Consider the following 16,287-nt stretch of genomic DNA (forward strand, 5'->3'; position numbering starts at 1 on the left):
TATCTCCATCTACTTCTGCTCTTTAATGCTCCATGTGGCTGCAGGAAGCTGCCTCTTCTAAAGTGAGATGAATAGAGGTATGTCCTCCTAGCTCTGTCCTTCCCACTTCAGATTCATCTTTATTAGCCTTTCATTTTCTTGCTGAGAGACCTAGAAGTGGAAGCTTCTGAAATCAGTGGGTGAGGCACGGTAGCCAACTGGGCCAGATGAAACCCCCATGAAGGCCAACTGATAGGTAGAGTTCTCAGAGATGATGGTCTTTGCCACTCTCAATCTTCAAAAAAGTCTCAACAGCTTAGTTGATCTGTGTGGGAGTCCACCTATTAGAGGGTAGATCTGAGTAAATGTTTACCTGACAGGTACTGAGTTGGATTTGAATGGTGTAAAATCTACAATGCCCAGGGTATTTCTAGCCATCTATTAAAGATCTTTAAAAAATGGTTGTGTAGTTTCAGATCAAGGCTCAGTTGAACTAATTGGCCCCAATCTTGAGAGTGTGGTGCCCATAAGGTCTAGGTTGTTGAGGGCCAGAGCTGACAAGTCTAATATGTGATAAGGAATTTAGGTTAGAGCTTGACTCTTTCCTTTTCTTACCCATAAGGGCTTAATTATTCAGAATATTTGGCTCACCAATATCTCCTGCCTGGGAGGTGTTAGAATACTCTTACTGATCCTTGAACCTTAATAGCAAGCAGGTGTGTATAATTAAAGTAACACCTTATGGCTGGGATTAGTCACGAATGCCTGGGGGGGTGATTGTTAGCTTTCAGTATTTAAACTGGACCCTCAGAATATGGCTCAGTCTTTCACTGACCCACCTGGCCCACGTTTCTTCATTGCACACTCCTCCATTTGATGCAACACTTAGTCACGGGCGACAAAGGTTATTTGGCAGAGCCACTTTCAGAGAAAAACTCATCAGACATCCATATCAAATATGCTTATTAACCATGAGGGATATGAGATGATGTGTATCAGTCAAAAAACATTGCTTTTTTGAAGTAAAATTTTGATCAGTACCTGTCAGGCAAACATTTATTTCAAGTAGTCACACCAAAGTCATATAATTGTGATGTTCTGAGTTTTTAGAGGACAATGTTATGTCAATTTTCTATTATCTATCAATTATCTACCAAATTCAACTCTTTCCTTTGTGAAGGATCTGTGCTTCCTTTTGGGTTGCAGAGGATAATGTATTATAAAAATAGAAACCCATGGCAAAACATACAATTTTCTAATCACTTTGTCACAAGTAATTTCATTTGGCTGACTTTAGAGTCATTCTGCCAGTGGGGAGTAGTAAATACATCACAAGTGCTAGAAAACTAGTTCAGAAGTAAGGATCCTCATTCTTTTCACTTTTCCTGAAATAGGAAGACTTTTCAGTCAGCTAAAAGCCATGATCCCAGCATGAGGCAGACTCCATTATCTTCCTGGGGAATCATAGTTTTGTGTCTCCTTTTTAAGTTTACTCCTGTGCATCTAGAATGGACTGGATTTTGAAAGTGTGTATGTGCAAGCAGGGAAGTGACATTAGTGGGAATTTGGAGGTAGAAAGTGAAGTAGATGGAGGGGGGCATACATTTACAAATGTACCTTCCAAAAGCTTTCCTAGGACTAAGGCATTCTGTGAATCATCATCTACTCAAAACAATAGTTCACAAGTTAATTCTGATGTAATTACTTTTACAGCCAGGCATAGAACACATTATGAATGTGAATTAATAAATGAAATTTAGTTAAAATTAATGAATGAAAATTAAATCAAACAGCATAGCAGCTAAAGTAATAAAAAAAAATTCCTCATGCATGTATGGGGTACACATATGGTATGCATGATCCTGTAGGTTATCATACAACCTCAGGGAAAGGCACACACATAGAAACTAATTCTGAACCAGGAACACATACTAACGATGCATTTAGGGCCATGTGGCTAAGCCACTCACATGAAAAGATGCTATCCAAGAAACGATATGGCCACAACAAATATATGGAGGACACACATACATAAAGTCCATGAAGCCAGGATGCTATTGAGGCTGGGGTAACTCATGCTTCATCCTGCTAGCTATGATTGCTAGTGATATTGTCTCACTGCTCTCTTCTGGAGGGTCCATTTTTAATCTCTGTTAGGCATCACATTGTCTCTTTTGAGCATTCTGAATGGTCTTGTGGTCTCCACAAGCTGTCTAATAGCATATATTGAGCATTTTCTTCTAAAGAACATCTACTAAGCTGACCCCAGCTAATGAAGTGTTTTCCCTAGAAAGGGTCTGTGGACAAAAGCCGGCTTACATCTTTTCTAGTACCTAACTATAATCCACTGAATGTAGCCAGGAAGAGCCAACAAAGGACAGAAGAATGCCTCCAGAGTGAGAACAGATTTATTCTCTTTTTACTCAGTGTATTGGGGATTTATTTGAAGACCTTGGTCCCACACTACTATCTGACTTGAGGTTAGGAAATGCCTTTTAATATACCCTATTCTATTCCTGAATGGGAGCCAGTGTTCTCAAATATCTGTTTTGGAGTCTCTAGTCAATAAGCAAATTTAAAAATATCTAACAAAAATTGTGTAGAATTGAGCCCACAAATTTCACTTTGAACCCCAAAGCTTCTTTGACATACATTTGAAGGTGGGGAAGAATGAAAATTAGCTAAAGAAGGCAAGGTCATTGCCTTCTACCTTTCTTGTCCACATACCTTCTTTTATCATGTATATTTACTTTGACTTGTGAATTTTATTCTGACCATTTTATTCAATACTTTCCTACAGGCAAATTTTTAAAAAGGGGTTGAGTTCTGGTGAATCAGGGAGTTGAAACAGAAAAGTAGAGTTTTAGATGATGGAATGACTTTGAAGACATGTGTTTAGCTCAGAGGCTGTCACTAAGTCATGGGGATTGGTATAGTATTGAATTTCAGGGGGAAATTGAGTTAAGGCAAGGTAATGAATTTGAAGTTAGGGCACAGATTCAGTATTTTCTGGAATATAGTGGACCTCCTTTTTTTTTCTCCTCACAGAGTTCAGAGATAAACATATAGAACACTAGAAATGGCAAGTTTGCGGAATGAAATGTACCCCAAAATTTTCTACTTAGCTTTTTGGTGTAAGATAATCCATTTGTTTTCCTATTCCTAAGAATGACTTGAGGATACTCTATCCCACATTTTCCTTTCTTAAGCAGCATTTACACAGAAAGCAGTGTACTCATGGAGTAACAAATATGAGGCACATATCCATCGGATAGAGAAGAAAGAAATGACAGAGACACTGCCTAGGGATCTAACACTGTACATTTTCCTAGTCTGTTTTAAGGAATTAATTCCACCCTGCATTACTCCCTCTGTGAGCATAAAAGCCATTGAGATGAACCAGTCTCTCACTTATTAATTGGTCCTTATTTTCCTACACAATAAGTTCTGCTCTTCACAGAATTTCTGCATTCTCAAAATTTTATCCTCTTTGCTGATGATATGATAATCATTATCTAACCACTTCTCATGCTGGTAACTGCATGAGGTTGGGTATTGTAATCATTTCCTGTTCTATACCTAGATAGGCATTTTGGATTGTATTCAATCCTAGGGAGCCTACTTCTAATGAGAGGTGTTCAGTTTCCTATTCTCACATTCGTTATCCCTTTAAGTTCCTCCTACTCTGGGGATCCTGGGAATGCCTTTACTTATTGGTTCATATTTAAGGACTCCCCCAGAAGTGAAGAGTAAAAAGGGGGTACAAAATAAAAATAGTTTTTGGTATAGGTAATTTATTCCTATATACACAAACCATGCTAAACATAGAATCAGAAGTGTGTATTAATTGAACAGTACTCAGCAACTCAAATTTTAACTAGTGGTACATTCTGCTGGGAATAAGACACTTAAACTTCATCAAAACATGAAGCAGTCTGGGAATTACTGATTAGGTATTTTATATTTCACCTCAGCTCTGCACTATCACTCTCCTATTTTGTACATTCACTGACTCATGGGCTGTAATGGCTCTGCATCTAATAAGAGGACTTAAAGTTTCCACATGGTCACCTGAAACCAGGAATGGCTACTCTGAGGATACTCTATGGGATAATATTTGCAACAGTAATAACAGAAGATTTTTTTTTAAATCCAGACCTTTGATTTTGCCAGAATTCCTGTGAAGAAGCTCCTTCTACTAATACAAATTAGCAATTGCCCTAGAGAGATGAAAGTTTAAATGATGTTCCCAGGATAATACAGTTTGTGTCAGAGGTGGGACATGAGCCCTGTTCTTCCTCAATCTGAGGCCATGTATAATCCAGATGGTTAGACAAATATAATTTAAAAGGCATTTGCAGAACCACTGTTTGCAAATAATATGCGTGTCTTTAGTGTTTTTGCATGCTAATTTGAATAAAGACAACAAAGCAGAGTGCTAGACTTTTTGTCAGAAGACCTGGCTACAGACCCTGCTCCACCACTTACTAGTTAAGTGACCTGGAATATCCACTTTACCTCCCTGAACTTCAGTTTCTTTCTTTCTTTCTTTCTTTCTTTCTTTCTTTCTTTCTTTCTTTCTTTCTTTCTTTCTTTCTTTCTTTCTTTCTTTCTTTCTTTCTTTCTTTCTTTCTTTCTTCTTCTTCTTCTTCTTCTTCTTCTTCTTCTTCTTCTTCTTCTTCTTCTTCTTCTTCTTCTTCTTCTTCACATGAGCAGAATAATATCTATCTCCAATCTAGTTCAGAATTGTTGTAAGGATCAAAGAAGATAATGCATATAAAAGCACTTCAACTTTCAGCATGTGTGAAAGTTAAATGAATAACCCAGAGGCAGATGCTACACAAAAAAGATACAAATAAGGACTAACTACAAAACACAATGTGCATATATAAAGGAAAAAAATATAAAAACCTGGTGTTGCTAAAGATAGGATTCAGGAGAAAGAGCAAACATCCACAATTCAATAATAAAACTATTGTCCTCTATAGGTACTTATTAAAAGTTACATAAGATAGCATAGCCTTGAAGAATCCAGAGTTATTTCCACTCCATGAGACATCAAAGGATAATTGTAGTGGAGCTTTAAAATTTACAACTGGAATTATACACGTCAAGAAAATAGGAATAGGGATTCCTACAGTAATAGGAAACTAGTGTATTCTCTTACCAGGAGAGAAAACTGCTCATGGAATCTTTCAGTAATTTGCTAAATGAGAATATGATAAAATAAAGAAAGCACCTTCCCAAGTTGACCAGATGTCTTTATCAGTTGTTCTGGTTACCATCTCCCTAGGCAGTACTAGTGAAACAATTGACTGTTTCTCTTCAAACTCCATTTTCAATACTTTAAACTATCATTTCAGTTACTTTTCATTAAGATTTATATTTTCTTTAAAAGTTTAATTGTTTCAGGGAAAGAACTTCTAGTAAATTGTGATTTCTTACTGCTTCCTATGAAGAGCAGTATGTTTGTACTAGCTACCACCCTTAGGGAAGCAGATACCTGAAGCTTTAATCCCCACATTTTTTCCACTGATTTCAGCAATTCTCCTGCCGAAGGCTTTCTCCCAGCAGGTGACTCACAGCAAAGTGATATGCAATGCATAAATGGAAGCTTTCTGGATAATTTCATCCTAATGGGTTTCTTTAATTACCCATGGCTGGATCTACCCCTCTTCCTCATCCTTCTCACCTCATCTTTACTCTAGTAGGGAACATTGCCATCATCCTGGTGTCTCAACTTGATACTCAACTTCACATCCCAATGTATTTTTTCCTCATTAATCTCTCCTTTCTGGATGTCTGCTTCACCACCACCACCGTAGCCCAGATGCTGGTCAATTTAGGGTGTCCAACTAAAACAATCACTTATGTGGGCTGTGTAGCCCAAGTCTATGTGTTTCAGTGGTTAGGTTGCACTGAGTGCGTCCTTCTAAGCATGATGGCTTTGGATTGCTATGTGGCTGTCTGTGAACCTCTGAGATACTCTGTTATCATGAATTACCAGCTCTACCTACAGTTGTCCAGCACTGCCTAGCTTATAGGTTTGGCCAACTCATTGCTGTAGTCCACACTCACAATCCAGCTTCCCCTGTGTGATCACAGAGCACTGGACCACTTCTTCTGTGAATTGCCTAGCCTCTTAAAATAGCCTGTGTGAACACCACAGTGAATGAGATCACCTTGGCAGTGGGTGCTACCTTCTTGGTTTTGGGTCTTCTTTCCACGATTTTCATTTCTTACTGCTACATTATTCAAGCTGTGCTTCAAATCCCCTCTGCTGATTGAAGGCACAAGACCTTCAATACCTGCTCCTCACACTTATTAGTGGTGTTTCGTTTTTATGGTCCTGGAATCTACATCTATATGCAGCCTTCAGAAAAGTAGTTCCCAAGATTTGTCCAAGTTCCTGACTCTCCTTTTCTGCGTCATCACCCCTATGGCTAATCCCTTCACCTATACTTTGAGGAACAAGGAAGTAAAGGGAGCACTGAGGAGACTTCTGAGGAAAGGCTTCCTGATCATCAGGCAAAGATAAGAAGAGAAAGGTGTGGTGTTTTTTTTTTTTTTGGTGAATCTGTGATGTGCTTAAAGCTGTTATCCCAGGAGACCAAAAGGCTTTGCTTATTTCCCTTGCTAATCCATGCACTTCACTTTCTTTTAAAATTTTTTTTTTATTCATTCTGAACTTAAATACAAAAAAGACACAAAAAACTAATTCACACAGTGCAACACAAAGAGAGGATTCAATAAGAAATCATGAATCTCCATTTCACACTATTAACTTTTTTGAAAAACTATGCAATAAATACTACATATTGTTTTCCAAGCTATCCTGTTTTTCTGTGCTTTCTTCTGAATTTTCTTTTATTCTCTGCTGTACTTTTTTTTCTTCCTCCCTTATCATCCCCCACTAGAGAAGACCACTATTAGACGCAGAGGGGTGTGTGTGTGTGTGTGTGTGTGTGTAAAACCATACAATGTGTTCTTCTATTTATTAATTCTTTCTCTAGAGGCAGATAGCATCTTCCTTCATAGGTCCTTTGTATTTGACTTAAATATTTATAATACTCAAAATAACTTAGTCATTTACAATTGTTCTTTGAATAATACTGTTATTACTGTACACAACATTCTTTTGCTTCTGCTCATTTCATTCTTCATTATTTCTTGCCAGTCTTTCCATGTTTTTCTAAAATCAGACTGCTCATCATTTCTTATAGCACAGTAGCATGCCATCACAATCATATAGCACAACTTGTTTAGCCATTCCCCAGTTGATGGGCATCCCCTTTCAGTTCTTAGCCACCACAAAGAGAGTTGCTATACCTATTTTGGAATATATAAGTTCTTTCCTTTTCCCCTGACCACCTTGAGAAGCAGAACTAAAAGTAGTATTGCTGAGTCAAAGGGTATACCTTTATCTAAGAAACTCTCTATAAATTCCCTCCTGTCCAATTTTCTACTTTCCTTCTAATCTTGGTTACTTTGGTTTTATTTGTCCAAACCTTTTTAATTTAATGTAATCAAAATTATCCATTTTATACCTCATAATGCCTTCTATCTCTTATTTATTCATAAATTCTGCTCCTATCTCTAAGTTTGACAATTAATATATTTAATTTACATCTAGGTCACATATCCATTTTGACTTTATCTTAGTAAATGGTATAAGATATTGGTTGTTGCCCCATTTTTATTAGACTGCTTTCCAGTTTTCTCAACATTTTTACCAAGTAATAAATTCTAATTCCCAAAATGTAAATCTTTGTATTTACAAGGTTATTATAATCATTTACTACTATGCAGAAGTAGCTGTTCTAACTTCATTATCTTTTGAATATGAACCCAGATCTTCTCTATTACCATAGTAACAAATTATAGTTAGGTCCTTTCTCTTTTGTTTGCTCAATTGTTTTAGTGGTTTATTTCTGTTACGTTATTTCTGTTAATGTATGTGAACTTTGTGTTATAGTTTGGCTCTAGTCCTGAGGTATGGGGGGTAATGTTCAGGTTTTTTTTGTGCTGTTGTTTTCTGAGCTCTATCTGGGGGCCTGATCTCAGGTATCCCTCTCTGCCCTTAAGCCACGGCATCAGGGCCTGCCATCAGGAACAGTGGACAGCTCTTCAATCTTCCCCTAGTCAGTCATTTGACCCCCAAAGTGTCCATGATGAAAATGTTCCTGAAGCTGAGGCTGCAGACACAGCTGGCTCCAGGGCTTATTTTTTGTTTATTGGCACTATCTACACTTCAATCAGGCCAGACCATCACCCCAGGAGGTCTGGTCTTTCCTAAGGTCCTCCCAAGTTGTCTTAGGCAGACAACAGTTTTACCCTGACTTTTCGTTCTCTCTGCTGCTCAAAGTTCACCTTGAGGCATGATTTTAATTTGTTTATGGAGAAATTTGGGAGAGCCAGGTAATTTTCTGCCTTATTCTGCCATCTTCCCAGAATCCTCTTACAATTCACTTTCTTCAAAATCCTGATCAAAACTCAATTCCACCAAGAAATTTTCTGATTAATCACACACAGATTTGCTTAATTTATTAATCCATTACTCTGTATCTTCAGTATTTAATATCTATCTATTTTTCTATCTTCTATCTATCTATCTATCTATCTATCTATCTATCTATCTATCTAGTATTCAGGATGAAATAACCACTAAAGATATTCTGGAAGACCCCCTTTGCCCTGATTTTTAACTGCATATATACATTGCTTTGTGTTTATAACTAATTTGATTGTGTTACCTCTGCCTTCTATTAATTTGTGTAACCTCATTAAAACCAGAACATATTTCACTGACATTTTTTGTATTCTTCAAATATCATCCTTCACCTAGTACCAAACTTGGATTCTTCCCATCATCTGTTAATTTTGCTTCTTTTCACATGATACTGAATGAACCTAGAGAAAATAATGAAATCATGATGACTACATAATCTCAACTGGTCCCTCACTACAGTATGGCAGTTATTTTATACTACACCACCCAATTCACTATTTCCATCACTACAGAGGCTATTTCAAACACTTTCATCTCTCCTCACATTTCCCACAATACTCCTCTTCTGCCCTCTTAAATGAGGATCTTGTCTCATGCTTCAGTGAAAACACTCAAGCCATTTGTTGAGAGTTGCCTCTTGTCTCCTCTTCATCACACATCACTCATACTTCTTCCCCTAGTATCTCCTCCTTCACAAAAAGATAGGTTTGTAGACCTATAGTGCCTTACCATTCTGACTTTTTTTTTTAGGCACTTGGGGTTAAGTGACTTACCCAGGGTCACACAGCTAAGTGTCAAGTGTTTGGTCTGAGGCCGGATTTGAACTCAGGTCCTCCTGACTTCAGGTCCAGTGCTCTATCCACTGCACCACCTAGCTGCCCCTGCCATTCTGACTTTTTAAATCTCACAGAGTTGTACCCATCTTACCAAAGTAAACCCCTATATGTGCACCTTGATACCATTCTATCACATCTTCTCCAGAAGATTACCTTATCTATCAACCTCTTTCTCACTAATCTTCAATTTGTTTCCCTATTTACCAGCTATTTCCTTGCTGCTTACAAACATACATCTCCTCAATCTTTAAAAATCACTTACTAATCTCATATTTATCCTCTGTTGTTCAACTCTTTGAGAAAGTCATCTATATATAATTGGTACCTCCACCTTTCCTCTCACTTTCTTCTAAATCTCCTGTAATCTTGTTTCCAGCCTTGTCATTCAACTGAAATTGCTCTCTCCACATTTACCAATGATAATCTAATGGCCTTTCCTGAATCTTCATCCTGTTTGTTTTCTCTGCAGCCTTTTATCCTGGTGATCACTCTCTTCTGACTACTCTCCTCTCTAGCTTTCAATGACAGTGTTCTCCCCTGATTCTCCTCCTACATGTCTTCTGTTTTATTTCTATAATATATTCCTGGATGATCTTATGAACTCTTATGAGTTCAGTTTTCATATCAATGCAGGTGATTACCAAAACAGAAATTGTTATCTTTCATCTGGAACTCACCCTTTTCCAGTTTCTCTGTGACCTTTGTAAATATTAGGGACCCTTATTTCATCTTCTATTCTCACTGATGAATCATGTCCCCGCAGCGAAGCTCATGGCTACATCTCCCTCTCAAGGTTCTAGTGGGATCTTTAAGGGATTTGCAGCATCTTTTTTTTTTTTAATGCCATTGGCTCAAACTGCCATTTTGGTGTGATCTCCCTAATGTTAAACACAAGTTACAGATAGTATCTCTTTTGTATCATTGAATGATTTAATGGTTAGCACCCCAGTAAGAGTTAGCTAAATAAAATAAATTAACTTTTTAAAGGGACATTTTCTCAGAAGATATAGCTTAAACAGGAGTATAAATAATTCCTCCAAACCAGGAACATATTATCTCTTCTATTGCCTCATTCCCTGGGAAGAGTGGGCTCAAATTCAAAGCAGCTGATACAAAGTTGCCCCAACAAATTCACTTCCTACGATGGCATAGTGGCTGGACAAATCACATCCTCAGCTTCCATTGATCTGGCTCTCTTGGGGATGTACTGTTACCTCATTTGGCTGGGCTGCCAGCCAAATCTGGCATGGGTTCTGGTTTGTAGACCTATAGTATCATGTCATCTGACTTTTTAAAGCTCACAGAGTTATAGCCATCTCCAATACTTCTTTATCTAAAAGCAGTAAAGAACCAAAGAATAGAAGTGCCATATATTCAATGGCCACATGTTGGCCTTAATGGAGAAGAGTCCAAGACCTTTCCCCCCACCCACAATCTTACAGCAAGTCTTCTTTCAGATCCTAGCCAAGAAAAGAAAGAAAGACAGACACAGTTAGTGCCTTTTGAATGCACACTCAGCTCTGGCTTAATAGCCAATCAGAAATTTATTTCTCATTTTTGCACAATCAAAACCAGTGCAACCAAAATGAGAAGGAAAAGAAAAAGCTGGGGAAAAGTTTTGCAACAACTTTCTCTGATAAAGTCCTCATTTCTTAAATATATAGAGAACTGAGTCAAATTTATAAGAATACAAGTCATTCCTCAGTTGATAAATGGTCAAAGGATATGAACAGGCAGTTTTCAGATGAAGAAATTAAAGCTATCTTTAGTCATATGAAAAATGATTTAAATCACTATTGATTAGAGAAATGCAAATTAAAACAACTCTGAGGTACCACCTTACACCTATCAGATTGGCTAATAGGACAAAAAATGGAAAATGATAAATGTTGGAGAAGATGTGGGAAAACTGGGACACTAATCCACTGTTGGTGGAGTTGTAAACCGATCCAACCATTCTGGAGAACAATTTGCAACTATACCCAAAGGGCTATAAAAACATATCCTTTTATCCAGCAACACCACTAGGTCTGTATCCCAAAAAGATAAAAAAAGGGCAGTGGAGGTTCTATTTGTAAAAAAAAAAAATAGCAGCTTTTTTTTTTTTGTAGTAGCTAAGAATTGGAAATTGGAGGATGCCCATCAGTTGGGGAATGGCTGAACAAGCTGTGGTATGTGGTTGTAATAGAATATTATTGTCCTATAAGAAATGAAAAACAGGATGATTTTAGAAAAACTTGGAAAGACATACATGAACTGATGCAAAGTGAAGTGAGCAGAACCAGAAGAATATTGTAGATAGTAACAGCAGAATTGGATGATGAAGAACTGTGAATGATTAGGCTATTCTCAGCAATACAATGATAGAAGACAATCCCAAAGGACTCTTAATGAAAAATGGTATCTACCTTAGAGAAAAATGATGTTGTCTAGATACATACTGAAGAATATTATTTTTCACTTTTCCTTTCTTCTTTCCTTCTTTCTTCCTTTTATTCTTCCTTTTTTCCCCTTTCTTTCTCAAATATTCTTGCACAAAATGACTTATATGGAATTTTTTTATAGGATTGCACATGTACAACCTGTATCAGTTTGCTTACTATCTTGGGGCAAGGGAGAGGAAGGAGGGATAGAATTTGGAATGGGAAACTTGAAAAAAACCCCAAATGTTAAAAATTGTTTTTGCATATAATAGGGGAAAATAAAATATTATTAAAAATAAACTCAATGTACAATAAAAACGTGTATTTCTGTACCATTGTTTTAGTGCATCAGAAAGTCCAAATAAAGGCAGGATTTATATTAGGCAGAACATACTATTCATAAAAGCCTGGGCTTTGTTGGTCCCTGCAACCTCCTCACTTCCAATTTTAAAAACTTGCCATTTTCAGTAAATTAGCTGAGGTGTATTTTGAGCACCTTCTCCATATTCCCCCTTCAGAACAGTTCTCTTGCATCTTGGAGAGGCACAAGCTTGCCCAGTCACTCACGTGCCCTATATAAAGAGTCTCAAAACAGTCATCATGGCACAGATCTCACAATCTCACATGCACAGGCAAAAGTCACAACTTTCCAGATACAGAATTATGCAGACTTACTGAACAAAGAACATTTTAACAAATTTCATCAAAGAATGCTGTTTATTAGACATTTAACAAATATCTTGGTATTTGAAATGGCCTTTCCCAACTCAAAGGCAATAAAGACAAGCAAAAGGCAAAACCCCTACTTTCCTTTATTAGAAGGAAACCTGATCTCTACACAGCTTCCCACACAATGTGGAACTCTTCCTCACAAGGAGATAAGACCTAAAATCAACTATCACTTTCCTCACCCTTAGGTGACAAACCAAGTTTATTTGATTTGCTAGTGCCTTCTTTTTCAAAGTGACTTCCCATCTACTGTACTCTGTGGTTATTTTGCATGTACCAATTTATGTATAAGGTGGTTCACCTTTCATTTGTGGACAGTTTTGCTGAGGGAAAGGAGATGAATTGGGGACATTTCTGAGAAGGACGCTGAAAAGGCAGCCTATCAGAGAAAAGACACGAGGACTAAAGATGGCTGAAGTGTCCATTTTTCCAGCATTTATTTTATGCACTAATATTGGGACTTTTAGGTTGACAAGAAACTCTGATACCTAGAAGTGTTTGAAGAGTAACAACTGCTTATCTCCTATTTGTGGTTTGATGTACAAAACTGTAGATTTTGATTTTTCATCATAAGATAAACTTGAGTCATTTCACATAAAACCCTACTTTACAGTCATAGAATTGGTCAAGACAAGCCTTTTGAGGGTGAGATCAGTTCTCTGAGTAAATCTTGGAAAAGTCCTAAAAGCTGGACCTAAGAACTGATGCAGAACTGAGTCACAGTAAGCCCTCCAAGCATGTACTACCACCTCCTGCTTTGAAGAACATACTGAAGAAAGTCTTTGATGTTTGAAAGAGCTGATTGAAAGGAATGCTTTGCAGTTTGGCAGAGCTGATTGAAAGCTAAAGGTTTCACCTTTATATTTTCCTACACTGTCATCCATTGTGTGGATTCTTTCTGGAAAAATTCTGCATTTCCCAGGCCAAGGGATATGTTTTGCTGAAGGAACTTCACACTGCCTCAACAGCCAACTAGAAGACTTGGGAATAGTAGCCAGCAGAGAAGTGGCTTAATTCATCAGTGAATTGTTGTGAAGACCACCTGAAAGAGAACAAGGACATCAAGGTGCACACTCCAGAGTCATGAGTTGTACCTAATTATGTATTCCCTATTCATCGACATCTTGGCTATACCTTTGTAAGTTTATGCCTATTCTCCCACACAGATACTGTATCTGAGGGTCCCAGGTCTATGGGTAGAATGTTGTTACAAAGTACATTGCCTTTATGAGTTCCTTTTCCTGAGGAGCAGTTTATTATGAAAAGGATAGAAAAAACGTTTTGTATAAAGTAAGAGATGACAAAGGCTGTGAGATGTTTCTGTTATAGATGAACATTTAGATATGTAATGAAAATAGAAAAAAAAAGCTTGGTTTCAGTATGAATTGCTAATATTTCTGTTTAAAGACAGCTTTCAAATGGGATTGGGACAGTTTTGGAGTGACAATAATCTTGTTAAAAATTTGGGGAACCGGATCTTTTTTAATAATGTGGAGTGATGTCTTACTTGTGTGGGAAATGATCAGCATTATAAAGAGGCAGAGAAAGAGCTTCTATTTATTAAAAATGGAGAAATGTGAATGTAAAGAAACATCACTTCAAGGGCACCAAAAAGACTGTGAACCTTGCCAGAGATTTCAGAACTAAGGCATGATGGACATCTCCCTTAATTTGTACATACATATTTTATGACTAAAGAGAGCAAAACTAAGAAAATTAAAAAGTCATAAACATTTGAAGACTGAGGTATGATTTAAAAAGGACTAGCAATTGGATAAGACTGGTAGATCCGTGAAATATGGCTGACAGTTTATCTTGATGTTATTGAATCATTTGAGAAATCTCTAATTCTTTTCTTGTGATCAAGATGAAGAGATGTAGGTTAGATGATGACTTTGGTACTAACAAATTGCCAAACCCAAAGAGTAGTTGTTAATAGCTTAATGTTAGCTTGGAACATTGGCTATCAAACTTTAAATTTTTTTTTCTCATACCATAATATTTTTTGCTGTGAGGAATCTTGGCACCTTACATATTTAAATAGGTAACAAAGAAGAGTTCTTGGGCAGTTGGTCTTCTAGAACTATTTCCTGAACCTTGAGATTTTTCTGCTTCTCCTTCCTTTCCCCTGAATTTCTCCTCTTTCTCTTCTTACTTTTTTCCTCAGAATTAATAGTGAAAATTTAAGATATCTACCTTTCTAGATAAAACTACTACTATGAACTTATCCACACCAAGACAGAAAGACCAGGCTAGAAATTGTGGCTCATGGAAGAGTTTTTGTTGTTCAGTTATTTCAGTCATTTGTGACGCTTCGTGACCCCATTTAGAGTTTTCTTGGCAAAGATACTGGAGTGGTTTGCCATTTCCTTCTCCGGCTCCTGATTTTATGCCTCTGGTTTAGCATCTTCTAAGAAAAATGCCATCCCCGGGCACCAAGGATGAGAAAAGGGGCTTATCCCCAGAGATCAGTGAGAGAAAACAGTTCTAGGGGACCACGGTAAGTGAGCACAGAGTTCCCTCAGTTAGTGACTATGTAATCCATGGGTTAGCACCTGCATTAGAAATGAAGTTCCTACTCACCTGGCCTGCTCACCAAACTTCCTGGCAATGTCCTGGAGATAGCAGTTATGATAAAAGAATGTAACATCTCCTGCCTCAGTCTCTTATTGTACAGGGGGTATTTGGTTTCCTCTGCATATTGATATCTCCAGGTTCTGCTGAAGACAGAAGTTGGAGGTAAAAGAATCAGGACTTTAGTAAAAAGGAATTCACAGAGGTCAAACAAATGTTATTTGTCAAGCTGGGAGGCATTTTTTTTTCAAAGGGCAGAAAGCAGTGCCCAGTGTTTCAGCCTGGATTTGAGCTTGAGCTTTTACCAGGTGCCTTTCAAGAATTCTCCCTTTTTTGGGGTGTTGGGAGGAAGTAAGCATGGGAAGGTGCTGCTGCCAGGAGGAGATGCCCAGAAGCCACCTGACCACTTGGGGTAGGGTTGGAGCAAGAAAGAACTCACCAAGGGGTTTCCTAGGAGTTTTACAGTGATTTGAAGCATTAAACTGCAAGGAACAGAGCAGTAACAATTTTTGTTATTTTTCATATTCCCAAGTGCTTAGGTCAGTGCCTGGCACAAAGGTCTGATTGACTGACAGCTAGGGAGAAGAAGATGATATCAGTGAGATGATTGCCCATTTCCCCAGGAGATTTTGAGATTTGACCTGAAGGACTTGACCTTGGCTAAAAGAATGCCCTCTCCCCCAAAAGTCTTCCTCTGCGTGTATAAAAAAACCAAGTGCAGAAGAGTTGGGTGTATGTAGAAGAAGAAATGTATATTTTAACCTGAGGGGTTGCTGTCCATGTGGAAGTCTGATTAGATGCTAGTAGTCTTTTCCTTTTTATAGTAGTAAAAAATGTATTGAATCTCTTAATGAGTAATTCTTTGGGGTCACAATAAGGAGAAAAAATAGATCTGGGAACCAAGTGAGATGAGGGCAATGAGCTACAAAGTTACAAAGTATGAAGAAAATATTAAAATTTGGAGACACTCACACTGGAAACAACTAGGGAGTTAAAGAAACTAGGAGTAGATATCAAAGGACTGAGAGAACCAAGGATGTTCTCTCAGTGCTGACACTGATAGGTCAGACCTGTACAACTTGTAAACTTTTTTGGGCTGCAGATAGGTTAGACTAGAGACAAACTGAGGATGGTTGGTTGCCACGGGTCAGGTGACAGCCACCTGAAATCCTTTGGCAGGCTGCAAGTGACCTGCAGGCAGTATGTTGTCCAGGTCTGTGATAGGTCGTCTATAGTC

The 16,287-nt window shown here is 37.8% G+C and overlaps 1 long non-coding RNA gene and 1 pseudogene across 1 annotated transcript; one reads left to right on the forward strand and one right to left on the reverse strand.

Moving 5' to 3' along the window:
• The first annotated feature begins 5,615 nt into the window (after window positions 1-5,615).
• LOC110199355 (olfactory receptor 2G3-like) lies at window positions 5,616-6,426 on the forward strand (annotated as a pseudogene).
• A 6,019-nt stretch (window positions 6,427-12,445) lies between these two features.
• Window positions 12,446-15,190, reverse strand: LOC144457930 (uncharacterized). Its single transcript, XR_013487533.1, has 2 exons — window positions 15,060-15,190; window positions 12,446-13,518 (listed from the first exon to the last, which is right to left on the reverse strand). It is a non-coding gene; the product is annotated as an uncharacterized LOC144457930 (long non-coding RNA).
• Window positions 15,191-16,287: the final 1,097 nt, after the last annotated feature.

This window comes from Phascolarctos cinereus, unplaced genomic scaffold, assembly GCF_003287225.1.
Source record: "Phascolarctos cinereus isolate Bilbo 61053 unplaced genomic scaffold, phaCin_HiC Scaffold_5;HRSCAF=322, whole genome shotgun sequence".
Lineage (NCBI taxonomy): Eukaryota > Metazoa > Chordata > Mammalia > Diprotodontia > Phascolarctidae > Phascolarctos > Phascolarctos cinereus.